We start from the raw sequence: 18,381 nt of genomic DNA, 5'->3' as shown, positions 1-18,381 counted from the left end.
TCAAAATGTTCTTTCTTTACGGATAAGGCTAAAGGTATTAAAATTGCGATACAATTACACATTGATATTGGTTATACCATCGTTGGCAACGAAGCGACCGGGCATATGCTAGTATATTCATATCAAAGGATTTATATAAACGTAGCAATTTTTATACCCTCCATGGGTGTATACAAATTTCATCTTTCTGTTTGTAACACCTCGAAATATGCTTCAGAGACCCCATAAAGTATATATATTTTTGATCGTCATGTCATTCGAAGACGATCTAGCCATGTCCGTCCGTCTTTCTGTCGAAAGCACTCTAACTTCTCGAAGGAGTAAAGCTAGCCGCTTGAAATATTTTCACGAATACTTTTTATTAGTGTAGGTCTGTGGAATTGTAAATGGGCCAAATCAGTCCATGTGTTGATTTAGCTGCCATATAAACCGATCTTGGGTCTTGACTTCTTGAACCTCTAGAGGACGCAATTCTCCGATTTGACTGAAAGTTTGCTCGTGGTGTTTTGGTATCACTTCCAACAACTGGGTTAAGTATGGTTCAAATCGGTCAATGTTTTGATATAGCTGCCATATAAACCGATCTTGGGTCTTGACTTCTTGAGCCTCTGGAGGGCGCAATTCTCATCCGATTTGACTGAAATTTTGCACGAAGTGTTTCGGTACTTCCAATAACTGTGCTAGGTATGATCAAATCGGTTCATAATCTGATATAACTCATATAAACCGATCTTGGATCTTGACTTCTTAATCCCATAGAGCACGCAGTTCTCATCCGATTTGGCTGAAATTTTGCATGAGTTATTTTGTTATGACTTCCAACAAATGTGCTTAGAATGACGCAAATCGGTACATTACCTGATATAGCTGCCTTATAAACCGATCTTGGATCTTGACTTCTTTAGCCCCTAGCGGATGCAATTCTCATCCGATTTGGAAGAAATATTGTACAACGGCTTCCTTCATGAGCTTCAACACATGTGTCTAATATGGTCTGAATCGAGCTTGATACAGCTCCTATATAAACCGATCTCCCGATTTTGCTTCTTGAGCCCCTTCAAAGCGCAATTCTTATCCGAATGAACTGAAATATTACACAATGACTTCCACAATGTTCAGCATTAATTTATGGTCCCAGTCGGACTATAACTTGATATAGCTCCAATAGCACAACAGTTCTTATTCAATCTTCTTTGATTGCCTAAAAAGAGATACTGCGCATAGAACTTGACAAATGCGATCCATGATGGAGGGTATATTAGATTCGGCCTGGCCGAACTTAGCACACTTTTACTTGTTTCAAATATTTTGAATTGTAAAAATTTTTGAAAAGAAATCTTTATTTCCTAAGCCCCTACAACAAAAAAATCATTTTCTTAATATTTTATGACCATTTAGCAAAGATAGCTGGATTCAATGATTTTGTCTTAAAATAGAACCTGCTGTCAAAAGACGTAGGGTAATTGAAATGTATTTTTTTATACAAACCATCAAATGCAACAAGACATTAAAACGGAATCCAGAAATCTCACTGCTAAGAATTTTAAAAAATTTGTTCGTTTAATTTTTAGCATATAAAAAATTGCTGACTTTTGACAAGCCAATTTTTCCCCAAAATATGACGGGAAAAAATGTTGCAACTGGTAATAAAAACTTTGGCAATTCTTAATTTTGAAAAATCCTGGCTTCGTCCCTTATGGCAGCTATATAAAAACATGGCCCGATATAGCCCATTTACAATCCCAACTGACATAATAGGAAGTATTTGTGCAAAATTTCAAGCGGCTAGCTTTTCTCCTTCGAAAGTTATATTTGACAGACAGACATACGGACGGACATGGCTAGATCGACATAAAATGTCATGATGATTAAGAAGGTATATCTTTTATGGATTCTGAGACGAATGTTTCGAGTAGTTACAAACAAGATGACGAAATTGGTATACCTCCATCCGATGGTGGACGATATAAAAATACAGATCTATAAGCTGCGAACAATTACATACGGCACTACCTATGCGCCTTATTTAGCGAGAAAATGTTTGCTGAAATTGGACGAGGATTGTAAAAACAAATTTCCAGTCTCATCGAGAAAAATTCATACAGACTTCTACATGTATGATTTTATAAGTGGATCAAATGATGAAAATTAAATTTTTCAAATATATGAACAAGTTGCGACAGTATTAAATTTTGCTAAATTTACACTGAAAAAATGGTTTTCAAACAGCAAAATCTTCCATGAGTTTGTGTCTGCTTGTGATAAAGAAAAAACAAGTAAAAGCGTGCTAAGTTCGGCCGGGCCGAATCTTATATACCCTCCACCATGGAGCGCATTTGTCAGTTCTTTTCCCGGCATCCTTCTTAGGCAAAAAATTATATAAGAAAAGAAAGAAAGAAAAATCTGCTATTAAAGCGATATCAAGATATGAACCGGTTTAGACAACAATTAAATTATATGTTGGATGTCAGCCTGTGTAAAATGTGTAAAATGTCAGCCAATTCGAATAAGAATTGCGCCCTTTGGGGGCTCAAAAAGTAAAATAGAAGATCGATTTATATAGGAGCTGTATCGGGCTATAGACCGATTCAGACCATAATAAACACGTATGTTGATGGTCATGACAGAATCCGTCGTACAAAATTTCAGGCAAATCGGATAAGAATTGCGCTCTCTAGAGGCCCAAGAAGTCAAGACCCAAGATCGGTTTATATGGCAGCTACATCAGGTTATGGGCCGATTTGACCCATACTTGGCACAGTAGTCGGATATCATAACAAAACACGTGGTGCAAAATTTCATTCTAATCGGATAAGAATTGCGCACTCTAGAGCCTCAAGAAGTCAAGACCCAAGATCGGTTTATATGACAGGTATACCAGGTAATGGCCCGAATTGAACCATACTTGGATATCATAACAAAACACGTGGTGCAAAATTTCATTCTAATCGGATAAGAATTGCGCACTCTAGAGCCTCAAGAGTCAAGACCCAAGATCGGTTTATATGACAGGTATACCAGGTAATGGACCGAATTGAACCATACTTAGCACAGTTGTTAGAAGTGATACTAAAACACTATGTGCAAAATTTCAGTCTAGTCGGATGAGAATTGCGCCCTCTAGAGGCTCAAGAAATCAAGACCCAATATCGGTTTATATGGCAGCTATATCAGGTTATAGACCGATTTGAACCACTCTTGGCACAGTTATTGGATATGATAACAAAACACGTAGTGCAAAATTTCATTCCAATCGGATAAGAATTGCGCACTCTTGAGGCTCAAGAAGTCAAGACCCCAGATCGGTTTATATGGCAGCTGTATCAGGTTATGGACCGATGTGAACCATACTTGGTACAGTTGTTGGATATCATAACAAAACACGTCGTGCAAAATTACATTCCAATCGGATAAGAATTGCACACTCTAGAGGCTCAAGAAGTCAAGATCCCAGATCGCAGCTATATCAGGTTATGGACCGATTTAAACCATACTTGGCACAGTTGTTGGATATCATAACAAAACACGTCGTGCCAAAATTCATTCAAATCGGATAAGAATTGCGCACTCTAGAGGCTCAAGAAGTCAAGGCCCAAGATCGGTTTATATGACCGCTATATAAGGTTATGAACCGATTTGAACCATACTTGGCACAGTTGTTGGATATTATAACAAAACACGTCGTGCGAAATTTCATTCCAATCGGATAGGAATTGCGCACTCTAGAGGTTCAAGAAATCAAGACCCCAGATCGGTTTATATGGCAGCTATATCAGGTTATAGACCGATTTGAACCATACTTACCACAATTGTTGGATATAATAATGAAACACGTCGTGCAAAATTTCATTCCAATCGGATAAGAATTGCGCACTTTAGAGGCTCAGGAAGTCAAGACCCAAGATCGGTTTATATGGCAGCTATATCAGGTTATGGACCGATTTAAACCATACTTAGCACAGTTGTTGGATATCATAACAAAACATGTCGTGCAAAATTTCATTCCAATCGGATAAGAATTGCGCACTCTAGAGGCTCAAGAAGTCAAGACCCAAGATCGGTTTATATGACAGCTATATCAAAACATGGACCGATATGGCCCATTTACAATACCAACCGACCTACACTAATAAGAAGTATTCGTGCAAAATTTCAAGCGGCTAACTTTACTCCTTCGGAAGTTAGCGTGCTTTCGACAGACAGACGGAAGGACGGACAGACGGACGGACATGGCTAGATCGACATAAAATTTCACGACGATCAAGAATATATATACTTTATGGGGTCTCAGACGAATATTTCGAATAGCTACAAACAGAATGACGAAATTAGTATACCCCCCATCTTATGGTGGAGGGTATAACAATAGGTTTGAATGACATCTAAATTCGGTGAAAAATTCATAACTTATGTCCCATATCAGTTATATTAAAATATGTTCCGATTTGGACCAAATACTAATAAGTACAGTAGATATATCTAAAAATAAACCGAACTGAACCATATACGACACAGATGTCGAAAAGCCTAACATAAGACTTTGTCAAATTTCAGTGATATCGGATTATAAATGCGAATTTTATGGGGCCAAGACTTTAAATCGGTCTACATGGCAGCTATATCCAAATCTGGACCGATTTGGGCCAAGTTGCATAAAAATATCGAAGAGCCTAACTTAAAGCACTGTCCCAAATTTAAGCGAAATCGGACAATAAATGCCTCTTTTATGGGCCCAAAACCTAAAACCTAGATATCGATCTATATGGCCGGAAACCTTAAATCAAGAAATCGGTCTATATGGCAGCTATATCCAAATCTGGACCGATCTGAGCCAAATTGACGAAGAATGTCGATGGGCCTAACACAATTTACTGTCCCGAAGTTCATCAAAATCGGTTAATAAATTTGGCTTTTGTGGGCCTAAGACCCTAAATCGGAGGATCGGTCTATATGGCAGCTATATCCAAATCTGGACCGATCTGAGCCAAATTGACGAAGGATGTCGAAGGGCCTAACACAACTCACTGTCCCAAATTTCAGCAAAATCGGATAATAAATTTGGCTTTTATGGGCCTAAGACCCTAAATCGGCGGATCGGTCTATATGGGGGCTATATCAAGATATAGTCCGATATAGCCCATCTTCGAACTTAACCTGCTTATGGACAAAGAAAGAATCTGTGCAAAATTATAGCTCAATATCTCTATTTTTAAAGACTGTAGCGTGATTTCAACAGACAGACGGACGGACATGTCTAGATTGTCTTAGATTTTTACGCTGATCAAGAATATATATACTTTATAGGGTCAGATATGGATGGAATGGATATTTCGATGTGTTGCAAACGGAATGACAAAATGAATATACCCACATCCTTCGGTAGTGGGTATAAAAACACTTGGGATCGTGTGAGCGTCCATCAGCGAGAATTTTTGGTATGTATAGCCAAAATTAGATACTTCTCGAGTAATAACAGAGCGTATTGTGCTGGCGCAATTGTCGCCACTTTTTGACCCCCTTAGTCTCATAAATCCAGTTATTGTAAAAGCCAAAATATTTATGCAGGATTTATGGATTCTGATATTAAAGTGGGATGAATCACTTCCAATAAACTTGCACGCTGAATTTCGAGAGAATCGCAAGAAGTCAAAAAATAAAATTGTCCGGACTGCATGGCTTCTCAGATGCATCTCAAGAAGTCTTACTGTTGCTGCATATACCTAAGGACAATCACTGAGGATGATGATATAAGAGTGGACGACCAAGTTCAAAGTGGCACCCCTTAAGACAAAATCGTTGCCAAGGCTGGAGCTTTTTGGAGCTGAACTTTTAACCAAATCGGTGATTAAAACAACTGCCATCATCCCAATCACCATTGATGTGACCTTCTTATGGACAGATTCTGAAAAACTATTGGACTGGTTGAACGAGCATCCTTCACACTGGGATGTAATCGTTGCGAATAGAGTCTCCTTCATTCAAGAAGAGACAAAAGAGTGCATATGTCGTCATGTGCCCCCTAAAGCAAATCCTGCGGACATAATTTCCCGAGTTGCGTATGTTGAGGAATTGACTAACATGTTTTGGTGAACAGGTTCACTATTTCTGAAGAAATACCGTGGGGAGTGGCCAAATTAGATCGGAAAATATAACCCCATGATCGACAATGAAAGAAGCCAACATTCTGCACTTTTGGTAGAGAAGACCAATGATGACTTACAGCATAGTACATCACCCACTGGCATAAAACCTGATTTTTTAGTTTGGATGGAGAGTCACAGCGATTTTGATAAGTTGCAGCGAATTGTTGTTCAAATTCTTGGTATGCGGCGACAAACAAAATCGCCGTGTAAAGAGCGAGAAATTGCGTTGATTCTTATTTGTTATTCTCTACAACAATTTTATTTTCGAGGTGAATTGGAACTGCTTTTGAAAGACAAACGTTTGTCCACAACAGGCAAATACAATAGCTTAAGCCTCTTTGTGGAAGAAACACATAGTGTCCCTCCGCTTCGAGTTGGCGGTCGATGGGCTCAAATTGATTTACCGTATGATGCGAAGCATCAAATTTGGCAACCAAATAAGTCGGAGACTGTACGAGCACTTATTCACTTTGTTCACCGGAAAATAGCTTTAATGGCTTTTCTCTGACGACTTTGTCCTTGCACAAGGCCTTGTGCGTTTGGTTACTGGAATTGTGTGCAATGTTTCCAATGTCGAACAAAACTGACTCAGCATATCATGGGAGATTTACCAGCCCCAAGAATATCAGTAGCGAAACCATTCTCGACGGTCAGAGTGGATTTTTGTGACCCAGTTACAACAACATACAAGCTACGTGACTGTCGCATAACTAAAGGGTGATTTTTTTGAGGTTAGGATTTTCATGCATTAGTATTTGACAGATCACGTGGGATTTCAGACATGGTGTCAAAGAGAAAGATGCTCAGTATGCTTTGACATTTCATCATGAATAGACTTACTAACGAGCAACGCTTGCAAATCATTGAATTTTATTACCAAAATCAGTGTTCGGTTCGAAATTTTGACAAATTTTGTTCAGCGATGAGGCTCATTTCTGGTTGAATGGCTACGTAAATAAGCAAAATTGCCGCATTTGGAGTGAAGAGCAACCAGAAGCCGTTCAAGAACTGCCCATGCATCCCGAAAAATGCACTGTTTGGTGTGGTTTGTACGCTGGTGTAATCATTGGACCGTATTTTTTCAAAGATGCTGTTGGACGCAACGTTACGGTGAATGAACACATTTCGAACCGAACACTGATTTTGGTAATAAAATTCAATGATTTGCAAGCGTTGCTCGTTAGTAAGTCTATTCATGATGAAATGTCAAAGCATACTGAGCATCTTTCTCTTTGACACCATGTCTGAAATCCCACGTGATCTGTCAAATACTAATGCATGAAAATCCTAACCTCAAAATTACATAGCAGTATTTATTTGTTTCGCAACAAAAGCGGTTTATATGGTGGTTGTATCCGATTTAACGGCAAAGGCATTTCTGGCTTCTTTAAAACGAGTAGTGGCACGTCGTGGGCTATGTACAAAATTGTTTTGCGACAATGCCACAAACTTTGTGGGCACTCGAAGAGAGTTAGAAGAAATAAGACAAAAATTTTTTGCTGAACAAGTTGAAGACAAAATCTCAAAATACTATAATATCGAATCCCACCATATTCCACCAAGATCACCGCACATCGGCGGGCTATGGGAGGCGGCAGTAAAGTCGGCCAAATAACATTTAATTTTTGGCAACGCTTTTTTAAGTTTTGCAGAACTTGCTAAAAGGAGAAGATGTTCAAGGCAAATCAGTTATTTCGAACGATCTCAATGACGAACAAGTCCTTACGCCTGCACATTTTTTGGTAGGTGGTCCACTGGTTGGAATACCAGAACCGGCTACAGATAGTAAAGAATGGTCATATCTGGAAAGATGGCAATGCAACAACATTTCTGGAGGAAATGGTCCACCGAATATTTGAACGAACTACAACAGAAAGTTAACCAAAGCTAAAAGCAACTTAATGGAAGGAGATATGGTCTTGGTGGCGGAAGAAAATTTGTCTCCTAAACAGTGGCTTATGGGAAAAGTTTTAAATGTTATTGTAAAAGGTTGGCCGAATAGCAAATACCAAATAAAAGCGTGCTAAGTTCGGCCGGTCCACCATACAAAGGGCGTATACTAATTCGTAATTCTAATTGTAACTCCTCGAAATATTCGTCTAAGACCCCATAAAGTATATATTTTCTTGACCATGACATTTTATGTCGATCCAGCCATGTCCGTCCGTCTTTCCGTTCGTCCGCCCGTCCGTCTGCTTGTCGAAAGGACGCTACCTTTCAAAGGAGTAAAGCTAGCCGCTTGAAATTTTACACAAATTCTTTTTATTAGTGTAGGTCAGTTAGTATTGTAAATGGGCCAAATCGGTCCATCTTTTGATACAGCTGCCATATAAACCGATCTTGGGTCTAGACTTCTTGAGTCTCTAGAGGGCGCAATTCTGGTCCGATTTGACTGAAATTTTGTACATGGTACTTTGGTATCACTTTCAACAACTTACCTGAGTATGGTTTAAATCGGTCCATATTTTTATATAGCTGCCATATAAACCGATCTTGGGTCTTGACTTCTTGAGCCTTTAGAGTGCGCAATTCTAATCCGATTGGAATGAAATTTTGCACGACGTGTTTAGCTATGATGTCCAACAACTGTGCCATATATGGTTTAAACCGGTTCATAACCTGATATAGCTGTCATATAAACAGATCTGGGGACTTGACTTCTTGATCTTTTAGAGCGCGCAATTCCTATCCGCCATGGCTGAAATTTTGCATGACGTATTTTATTCTTACTTCCAACAACTGTGTCAAATAAGGTTCAAATCGATTACTAACCTGATATAGCTGCCATATAAACCGATCATGGGTCTTGACTTCTTGAGCCTCTAGAGTGGGCAATTCTTATCCGATTGGAATGAAATTTTACACGACGTGTTTCGTTATTATATCCAATAACTGTGCCAAGTGTGGTTCAATTCTGTTCATTACCTTATATAGCTGCCATATAAACCGATCTTGGGTCTTAATTTCTTGAGCCTCCAGTGTGAGCAATTCTTATCCAATTGGAATGAAACTTAGCATGACGTGTTTTGCTATGATATTCAACAAGTGTGTCAAGTATGGTTCAAATAGGTTCATTACCTGATATAGCTGCCATATAAACCGATCTTGGGTCTTGACTTCTTGAGCCTCTAGAGTGCGCAATTCTTATCCGATTGGAATGAAATTTTACACGACGTGTTTCGTTATGATATCCAACAACTGTGCTAAGTATGGTTCAATTCGGTTAAAAACCTGATATAGCTGTCAGCTGACTTCTTGATCTTCTAGAGGGCGCAATTCCTATCCGATATGGCTGAAATTTTGCATGGCATATTTTATTCCTACTTCCAACAACTGTGTCAAATAAGTTTCAAATCGGTTAATAACCTGATATAGCTGCCATATAAACCGATCTTAGGTCTTAACTTCTTGAGCATCTAGAGTGCGCAATTCTTATCCGATTGGAATGAAATTTTACACGACGTATTTCTTTATGATATCCAATAACTGTGCCATGTATGGTTCAATTCGGTTCATTACCTGATATAGCTGCTAAATAAACCGATCTTGGGTCTTGACTCCTTGAGCCTCTAGAGGGCGCAATTCTCGTCCGATTTGATTAAAATTTTTCACATAGTGTTTTAATATCACTTCTAACAACTGTGCTAAGTATGGTTCAAATCGGTTCATAACCTGGTATAGCTGCCATATAAACCGATCTTGGGTCTTAATTTCTTGAGCTTTTAGAAGGCGCAATTCCTATCCGATTTGGCTGTAATTTTGCACGTGGTGTTTTGGTATCACTTTCAACATTTATGCGAAGTATGGTCCAAATCGGTCTACACCCTGATAAAGCTGCTATATAAACCGATCTTGGATCTTGACTTCTTGAGCCTCTGGAGAGCGCAATTCTCATCCGATTTGTGCACAGATTTGTGGCCTTCAGCATACGTGTGCAATATGGTCTGAATCGATCTATAGCATAACACAGCTCCCATATAAACCGATCTCCCGATTTTGCTTCTTGAGCCCCGAATCGGACTATAACTTGATATAGCTCCTCTTCCGTCCATATTCATTATTCTTTGTTTGCCTCATAAGAAATACTGCGCAAAGAACTCGACAGATGCGATCCATGGTGGAGGGTATATAAGATTCGGCCTGGTCGAACTTTGCACGCTCTTACTTGTTTCTATCTACCACCTTTATTTCGCAACAACAATCATTTAAGATAAATTTCGATATTTTTGGCTCTACCCGTTCGCTCTTTGCAAAGTTCACCTATTTCGTACCTTTATTGGTACTTTTTGTTGCTAATATCCAAAAACTCTCTTGGCATCCTAATTTTGGTTGCCATAGTGTACCTAAATTATAAAATTCAATGCTCCAGCTCAATTAACAAACAAGGTACCAAACATTACCAATTGCGGTACTAAACGTACCATTCTTCCCACTTCCGGTACCATTTTGGGAAATTTTTGTCACCAAATCTTATTTTTTTCGAGACGCTCTTTAACTTGAGCCTTAAATCATAATTCTAGCTCCATCTGTTCCCCCTGGGTAAAAAGTCACCATTTGGTACTTTTATGTAACTAAACGTACGAATGTCACAAAACCCCGTCTTATTGCGCGCCTACGACCCAACACCCACATTCGTGCAAAATTTCATGTAGCAGTTTGGGATAGGCGTTGATCAGTCAGTGAGCCAATCAGTCAACAACGCGTCTCTTTTACATATAGAGATAAAATTTCATCAAAGCTGACAACGGAATCAAGGGTCATGCGTTATGGGTTAAAATTTTTTCTTTACAAATATTTATTGAAATTTGTATATAAAAACAAGTAAAAGCGTGCTAAGTTCGGCCGGGCCGAATCTTATATACCCTCCACCATGGATCGCATTTGTCGAGTTCTTTTCCCGGCATCTCTTCTTAGGCAAAAAAGGATATAAGAAGAGAGTTGCTCTGCTATTAAAACGATATCAAGATATGGTCCGGTTCGGACCACAATTAAATTATATGTTGGAGACCTGTGTAAAATGTCAGCCAATTCGTATAAGAATTGCGCCCATTGGGGCTCACGAAGTAAAATAGAGAGAACGATTTATATGGGATCTGTATCGGGCTATAGACCGAGTCAGACCATAATAAACACGTTTGTTGATGGTCATGAGAGGATCCGTCGTACAAAATTTCAGGCATATCGGATAATAATTGCGACCTCTAGGGGTCAAGAAGTCAAGATCCCAGATTGGTTTATATGGCAGCTATATCAGGTTATGAACCGATTTGAACCTTATTTGACACAGTTGTTGAAAGTAAAAATAAAATACGTCACGCAAAATTTCAGCCAAATCGGATAGGAATTGCGCCCTCTAGAAGCTCAAGAAGTCAAGACCCAAGATCGGTTTATATGGCAGCTATATCAGGTTATGAACCGATTTGAACCATACTTGGCACAGTTATTGGATATCATTACAAAACACGTCGTGCACAAATTCATTCCAATCGGATAAGAATTGTGCCCTCTAGAGGCTCAAGAAGTCAAGACCCAAGATCGGTTTATATGGCAGCTATATCAGGTTATGGACCGATTTGAACTATATTTCGCACCGTTGTTGGATATCATAACAAAACACGTCGTGCAAAATTTCATTCTGGTCGGATAAGAATTGCGCCTTCTAGAGGCTCAAGAAGTCAAGACCCAAGATCGGTTTATATGGCAGCTATATCGAAACATGGACCGATATGGCCCATTTACAATACAAACCGACCTACACTAATAAGAAGTATTTGTGCAAAATTTTAAGCGGCTAGCTTTACTCCTTCGGAAGTTAGCGTGCTTTCGACAGACAGACGGACGGACGGACGGACGGACAGACGGACGGACATGGCTAGATCGACATAAAATGTCGCGACGATCAAGAATATATATACTTTATGGGGTCTCAGACGAATATTTCGAGTAGTTACAAACAGAATGACGAAATTAGTATACCCCCCATCTTATGGTGGAGGGTATAAAAATTAGTATACCCCCCATCTTATGGTGGAGGGTATAAAAATTTTAGCAAAATGTTGTTTTGCCATATAAGCATAATAAAAAGACTCTAAAATGTTTGTGCAAAATTAAAGTTTTAAGTAAGTCCTTAAAAAAAGTTAGACCATTAAAATATAGTCTTTAGAAAATATTTAATAATTTTTTTTTTATAAAAAATTTTTTTTATACATTTTTTCTTAAAAGAGGGCCGCCTTGGCTTCCATAAAAACCGGCCTTGGGTCTTGATTTCTTGAGAATCTAGAGCGCGTAATTTTTATCCGACTTGGTTAAAATGTTGCATATGGTGTTTTAGAATTACTTTTAGCATCTGTGCTACGCATCTCAAATCGGTACATAACCTGGTATAGCTGCCATAAAAACCGATCTTGGATCTTGAATTCTGAGGCCTCTAGAAGGCGCCATTCGTATCTGATTTGGCTCAAATTTTGTATGACATATTTTGTTATGACTTCCACCAACTGCCATAAATATGGCTCAAATCGTTCCATAACCTGATATAGCTTAGGTATAAACTGATGTGGGATCTTGACTTCCAAAGCCTCTAGAGGGCGCAATTTTTATCCGATTTGGCTGAAATTTCGACAACGACTTTTCCCATGACCTTCAACATACTTGCCCAATATGGTATGAATCGATCTTTTGCCTGATACAGCTCTTATATAAACCGACTTCTACTACAATCTTTAACATTCAATTCAAAAATGGTCTTAGCACGCTCTTGCTTGCTTTAATTTATATATAACAAGTAAAAGCGTGCTAAGTTCGGCCGGGCCGAATCTTATATACCCTCCACCATGGGTCGCATTTGTCGAGTTCTTTTCACGTCATCTCTTCTTAGGCAAAAAACGATATAAGAAAAGGTTTGCTCTGCTATCAGAGCGATATCAAGATATGGTCCTGTTTGGACTACAATTAAATTACAATATATGTTGGAGACCTGTGTAAAATGTCAGCCAATTCGAATAAGAAATGCGCCCTTTGGGGGCTTAAGAAGTAAAACAGAGAGATCGATTTATATGGGAGCTGTATCAGGCTATAGACCGATTCAGACCATAATAAAAACGTTTGTTGATGGTCAAGAGAGGATCCGTCGTACAAAATTTCAGGCAAATCGGTTAATAATTGCGACCTCTAGAGGCTCAAGAAGTCAAGATGCCAGATCGGTTTATATGGCAGCCATATCAGGTTATTAACCGATTTAAACCTTATTTGATACAGTTGTTGAAAGTAAAAACAAGTAAAAGTGCGTTAAGTTCGGCCGGGCCGAACTTTGGATACCCACCACCTCGGATATATATGTGAAGCACCTTTCTTCAAAATCCGAAGCAAAACTCATACCTTATGCCCCATAGCAGCTATATCAATAAATGTTCCGATTTGGACCAAATACTAATAAGTAAACGTCAATGTTCAATTGTATATAACAAAATACTATATACGACACGGATGTCGAAAAGCATAACATAAGTCAGTGTGTCAAATTTCAGTGCAATCGGATTAAAAATGCGCCTTTATGGGGCCAAGACTTTAAATCGAGAGATCGGTCTATAGCAGCTATATGCGAATCTTGATCGATCTAGACCAAATTGCGGAAATATGTGGAAGGGCATAACTTAACTCTTTGTCCCAAATTTTCGGCAACATCGGACAATAAATGCGCTTTTTATGGCCCAAAAACCTAAAACCTAGAGATCGGTCTATATGGCAGCTATATCCAAATCTGGACCGATCTGAACCAAATTGACAGAGGATGTTGAAGGACCTAACACAACTCACTGCCCCTCATTTCCGCAAAATCGATTAATAAATGTGGCATTGATGGGCCTAATATCCTAAATCGCAGGATAGGTCTACATGGCAGCTATATCCAAATCTGAACCGATCTGGGCCAAATTGACGGAGAATGTCGAAGGACCTAAGACAACTCACTGTCCCAAATTTCAGCAAAATCGGATAATAAAAGTGGATTTTATGGGCCAAAGACCCTAAATTGGAGGATCGGTCTATATGGCAGCTATATTCAAATCTGGACCGATCTGAGCCATATTGACGGAGGATGTCGAAGGGCCTAAGACAACTCACTGTCCCAAATTTCAGCAAAATCGGATAATAAAAGTGGCTTTTATAGACCTAAGACCCTAAATCGGACGATCGGTCTATATGGCAGCTATATCCAAATCTGAACCGATCTGAGCCAAATTGACGAAGGATGTTGAAGGGCCTAACAAAACTTACTGTCCCAAATTTCAGCAAAATCGGATAATAAAAGTGGCTTTTATGGGCCAAAGACCCTAAATTGGAGGATCGGTCTGTATGGCAGCTATATTCAAATCTGGACCGATCTGAGCCATATTGACGGAGGATGTCGAAGGCCCTAACACAACTTACTGTCCCAAATTTCAGCAACTTTGGGTAATAAATGTGGCTTTTATCGGCCAAAGACACTAAATCGGCGGATCGGTCTATATGGGGGCTATATCAAGATATAGTCCGATATAGCCCATCTTCGAACTTAAACTGCTTATGAACAAAAAAAGAATCTGTGCAAAGTTTCAGCTCAATATCTCTATTTTTGAAGACTGTAGCGTGATTTCAACAGACAGACGGACAGACGGACGGACATGTCTAGATCGTCTTAGATTTTTACGCTGATCAAGAATATATATACTTTATAGGGTCGGAAATGGATATTTCGATGTGTTGCAAACGGAATGACAAAATGAATATACCCCCATCCGTCGGTGGTGGGTATAATAAAATACGTCAAGAAGTCAAGACCTAAGATCGGATGACAGCTATATCAGGTTATGAGCCGATTTTAACCAAACTTGGCACAGTTGTTGGATATCATAACAGAATACTTCTTGCAAAAATTAATTCAAATCGGATAAGAATTGCGCCCTCTAGAGACTCAAGATCGTCAAGACCTAAGATCGGTTTATATGACAGCTATATCAGGTTATGAACCGATTTGAACCATACTTGGCACAATTGTTGGATATAATAACAAAGCACGTCGTGCAAAATTTCATTCCAATCGGATAAGAATTGCGCACTCTAGAGGCTCAAGAAGTCAAGACCCAAGATCGATTTATATGGCAGCTGTATCAAAACATGGAGCGATATGACCCATTTACAATACCAACCGACCTACACTAATAAGAAGCATTTGTGCAAAATTTCAAGCGGCTAGCTTTATTCCTTCGGAAGTTAGTTAGGACAGATAGACGGACGGACGGACGGACATGGTTAGATCGACATAAAATGTCGCGACGACAGTTAGTTATGTAGGCAGTTAGTTAGTTAGTTAGTCAGTAAGTTAGTTAGTTAGTTAGTTACTTAGTTAGTTAGTTAGTTAGTTAGTTAGTTAGTTAGTTTGTTTGTTTGTTAGTTTGTTAGTAAGTTAGTTAGTTAGTTAGTTAGTTAGTTAGTTTGTTTGTTAGTTAGTTAGTTAGTTAGTTAGTTAGTTAGTCAGTAAGTTAGTTAGTTAGTTAGTTTGGTTGTTTGTTTGTTTGTTTGTTTGTTTGTTTGTTTGTTTGTTAGTTTGTTAGTTAGTTAGTTAGTTAGTTAGTTAGTTAGTTAGTTTGTTTGTTTGTTTGTTTGTTTGTTTGTTTGTTTGTTTGTTTGTTTGTTTGTTTGTTTGTTTGTCTGTTTGTTTGTTTGTTTGTTTGTTTGTTTGTTTGTTTGTTTGTTTGTTTGTTTGTTTGTTTGTTTGTTTGTTTGTTTGTTTGTTTGTTTGTTTGTTTGTTTGTTTGTTTGTTTGTTTGTTTGTTTGTTTGTTTGTTTGTTTGTTTGTTTGTTTGTTTGTTTGTTTGTTTGTTTGTTTGTTTGTTTGTTTGTTTGTTTGTTTGTTTGTTTGTTTGTTTGTTTGTTTGTTTGTTTGTTTGTTTGTTTGTTTGTTTGTTTGTTTGTTTGTTTGTTTGTTTGTTTGTTTGTTTGTTTGTTTGTTTGTTTGTTTGTTTGTTTGTTTGTTTGTTTGTTTGTTTGTTTGTTTGTTTGTTTGTTTGTTTGTTTGTTTGTTTGTTTGTTTGTTTGTTTGTTTGTTTGTTTGTTTGTTTGTTTGTTTGTTTGTTTGTTTGTTTGTTTGTTTGTTTGTTTGTTTGTTTGTTTGTTTGTTTGTTTGTTTGTTTGTTTGTTTGTTTGTTTGTTTGTTTGTTTGTTTGTTTGTTTGTTTGTTTGTTTGTTTGTTTGTTTGTTTGTTTGTTTGTTTGTTTGTTTGTTTGTTTGTTTGTTTGTTTGTTTGTTTGTTTGTTTGTTTGTTTGTTTGTTTGTTTGTTTGTTTGTTTGTTTGTTTGTTTGTTTGTTTGTTTGTTTGTTTGTTTGTTTGTTTGTTTGTTTGTTTGTTTGTTTGTTTGTTTGTTTGTTTGTTTGTTTGTTTGTTTGTTTGTTTGTTTGTTTGTTTGTTTGTTTGTTTGTTTGTTTGTTTGTTTGTTTGTTTGTTTGTTTGTTTGTTTGTTTGTTTGTTTGTTTGTTTGTTTGTTTATTTGTTTGTTTGTTTGTTTGTTTGTTTGTTTGTTTGTTTGTTTGTTTGTTTGTTTGTTTGTTTGTTTGTTTGTTTGTTTGTTTGTTTGTTTGTTTGTTTGTTTGTTTGTTTGTTTGTTTGTTTGTTTGTTTGTTTGTTTGTTTGTTTGTTTGTTTGTTTGTTTGTTTGTTTGTTTGTTTGTTTGTTTGTTTGTTTGTTTGTTTGTTTGTTTGTTTGTTTTTTATACCCTCCACCATAAGATGGGGGGTATACTAATTTCGTCATTCTGTTTGTAACTACTCGAAATATTCGTCTGAGACCCCATAAAGTATATAGCTGCCTTCATTGCGAACGGACGCGTCCTGAAATTGAGCGCATAGATACACATAAAGCCAGAATTTTTATCTGTTTCTATTTTATATTTTTCTTTGATTGTTATCGCGAGTGTGAGAGAGTAAGTGATTGCGTAATGGCAACAAATCAAACTCTAAGATGTGCACAATGCGAATTGTCAATTAAAAGTAAATTTATGAAATGCTGCATATGTGACGCCTGTTTTCATTTTTCACCTTGCTGTTCTATCCAACAATCGTCTTACAATGGGATGAGTGCCGAAAAAAAGGCCTTATGGAAGTGTCATAAATGCAGAGAAAGAAGAAACTCTTCTTACCACATATTGGTCTCTGACTCCCCAACACAAAAACAACGAAGAAACGATGAAGACGATGAATTATTTGATGAAAACAACAAGCGCTTCAAAGACAACGCACCAAACACCAAAATCCAACAAGAACAAACTTTACAACAACATCAACAACAAAACATCTCTACATCAGACATAAGCGAAGCAATGAAAACAATGATGCTAAATATGTCGCAAATGACAGCTCAACTATCGTCTATAAGTATGCAACTACAAAATCAACAAGCAACTTTAATGCAAATCAATGATAATGTGTCTAGTCTCAGCAGCCAGGTCAGTGAACTGCAAAAGGAGAACAGAGAGAAAGACAAACGTATGTATGAAATGGAAACAAAAATAAGTAAACTTGAACAGAAAGTATTAGAGAAAAACATTGAAATTAACAACTTAAACAACAACAACATAAACGCAGTTGAAACAGTAGAGAAAATAGCAGCAAAGCTGAATGTACAAATGACTGAGAACGACATCGATAACGCATACCTCACGAAAGGGAAAACAAAGCTTATTGTTGAGTTCAGCTCTCTTCGTAAGAAGAGAGAAATAATGGACAAAATTGAAAGGCATAGAATCGAAGCAACTGATGTCAACAATGACGATGGAACGGGCAAACATAAGTACATTTATATAAATGATCAGTTGACTGCAAGCAAAAGACATTTGTTGTGGATGGCAAAAAACAAAGCCAGCGATGCCAATTGGAAGTTTGTATGGGTGAAGCATGGGGAAATTTATGCACGAAAAATTGAGAAATCTCCCGTAGTCAACATCAACTGTGAAAGTGATTTACAAATGATATGCTAAACACAGCGATTATAAATTATTGATTGCAATAAAAACAATAAGAGAGAACTGGGAAAATATAGGAAAAGTTGAACTATTTGTTGAAAAGAAAATATAAATATATATATATATATCAAAATCGAAGAAATAGACTTCATAATACATTAAAAGTGAATTACGTCTAAGGACTGAATTTGAAAAGTACAATTACATAGATAAAGAAAAAGATTGATAAAAAAGTAAAATAAAAT

This window comes from Stomoxys calcitrans, chromosome 1 (assembly GCF_963082655.1).
Source record: "Stomoxys calcitrans chromosome 1, idStoCalc2.1, whole genome shotgun sequence".
Classification (NCBI taxonomy): Eukaryota; Metazoa; Arthropoda; class Insecta; order Diptera; family Muscidae; genus Stomoxys; species Stomoxys calcitrans.
The sequence above is the reverse complement of the archived record's forward strand: the minus strand, read 5'-3'. Positions refer to the sequence as shown.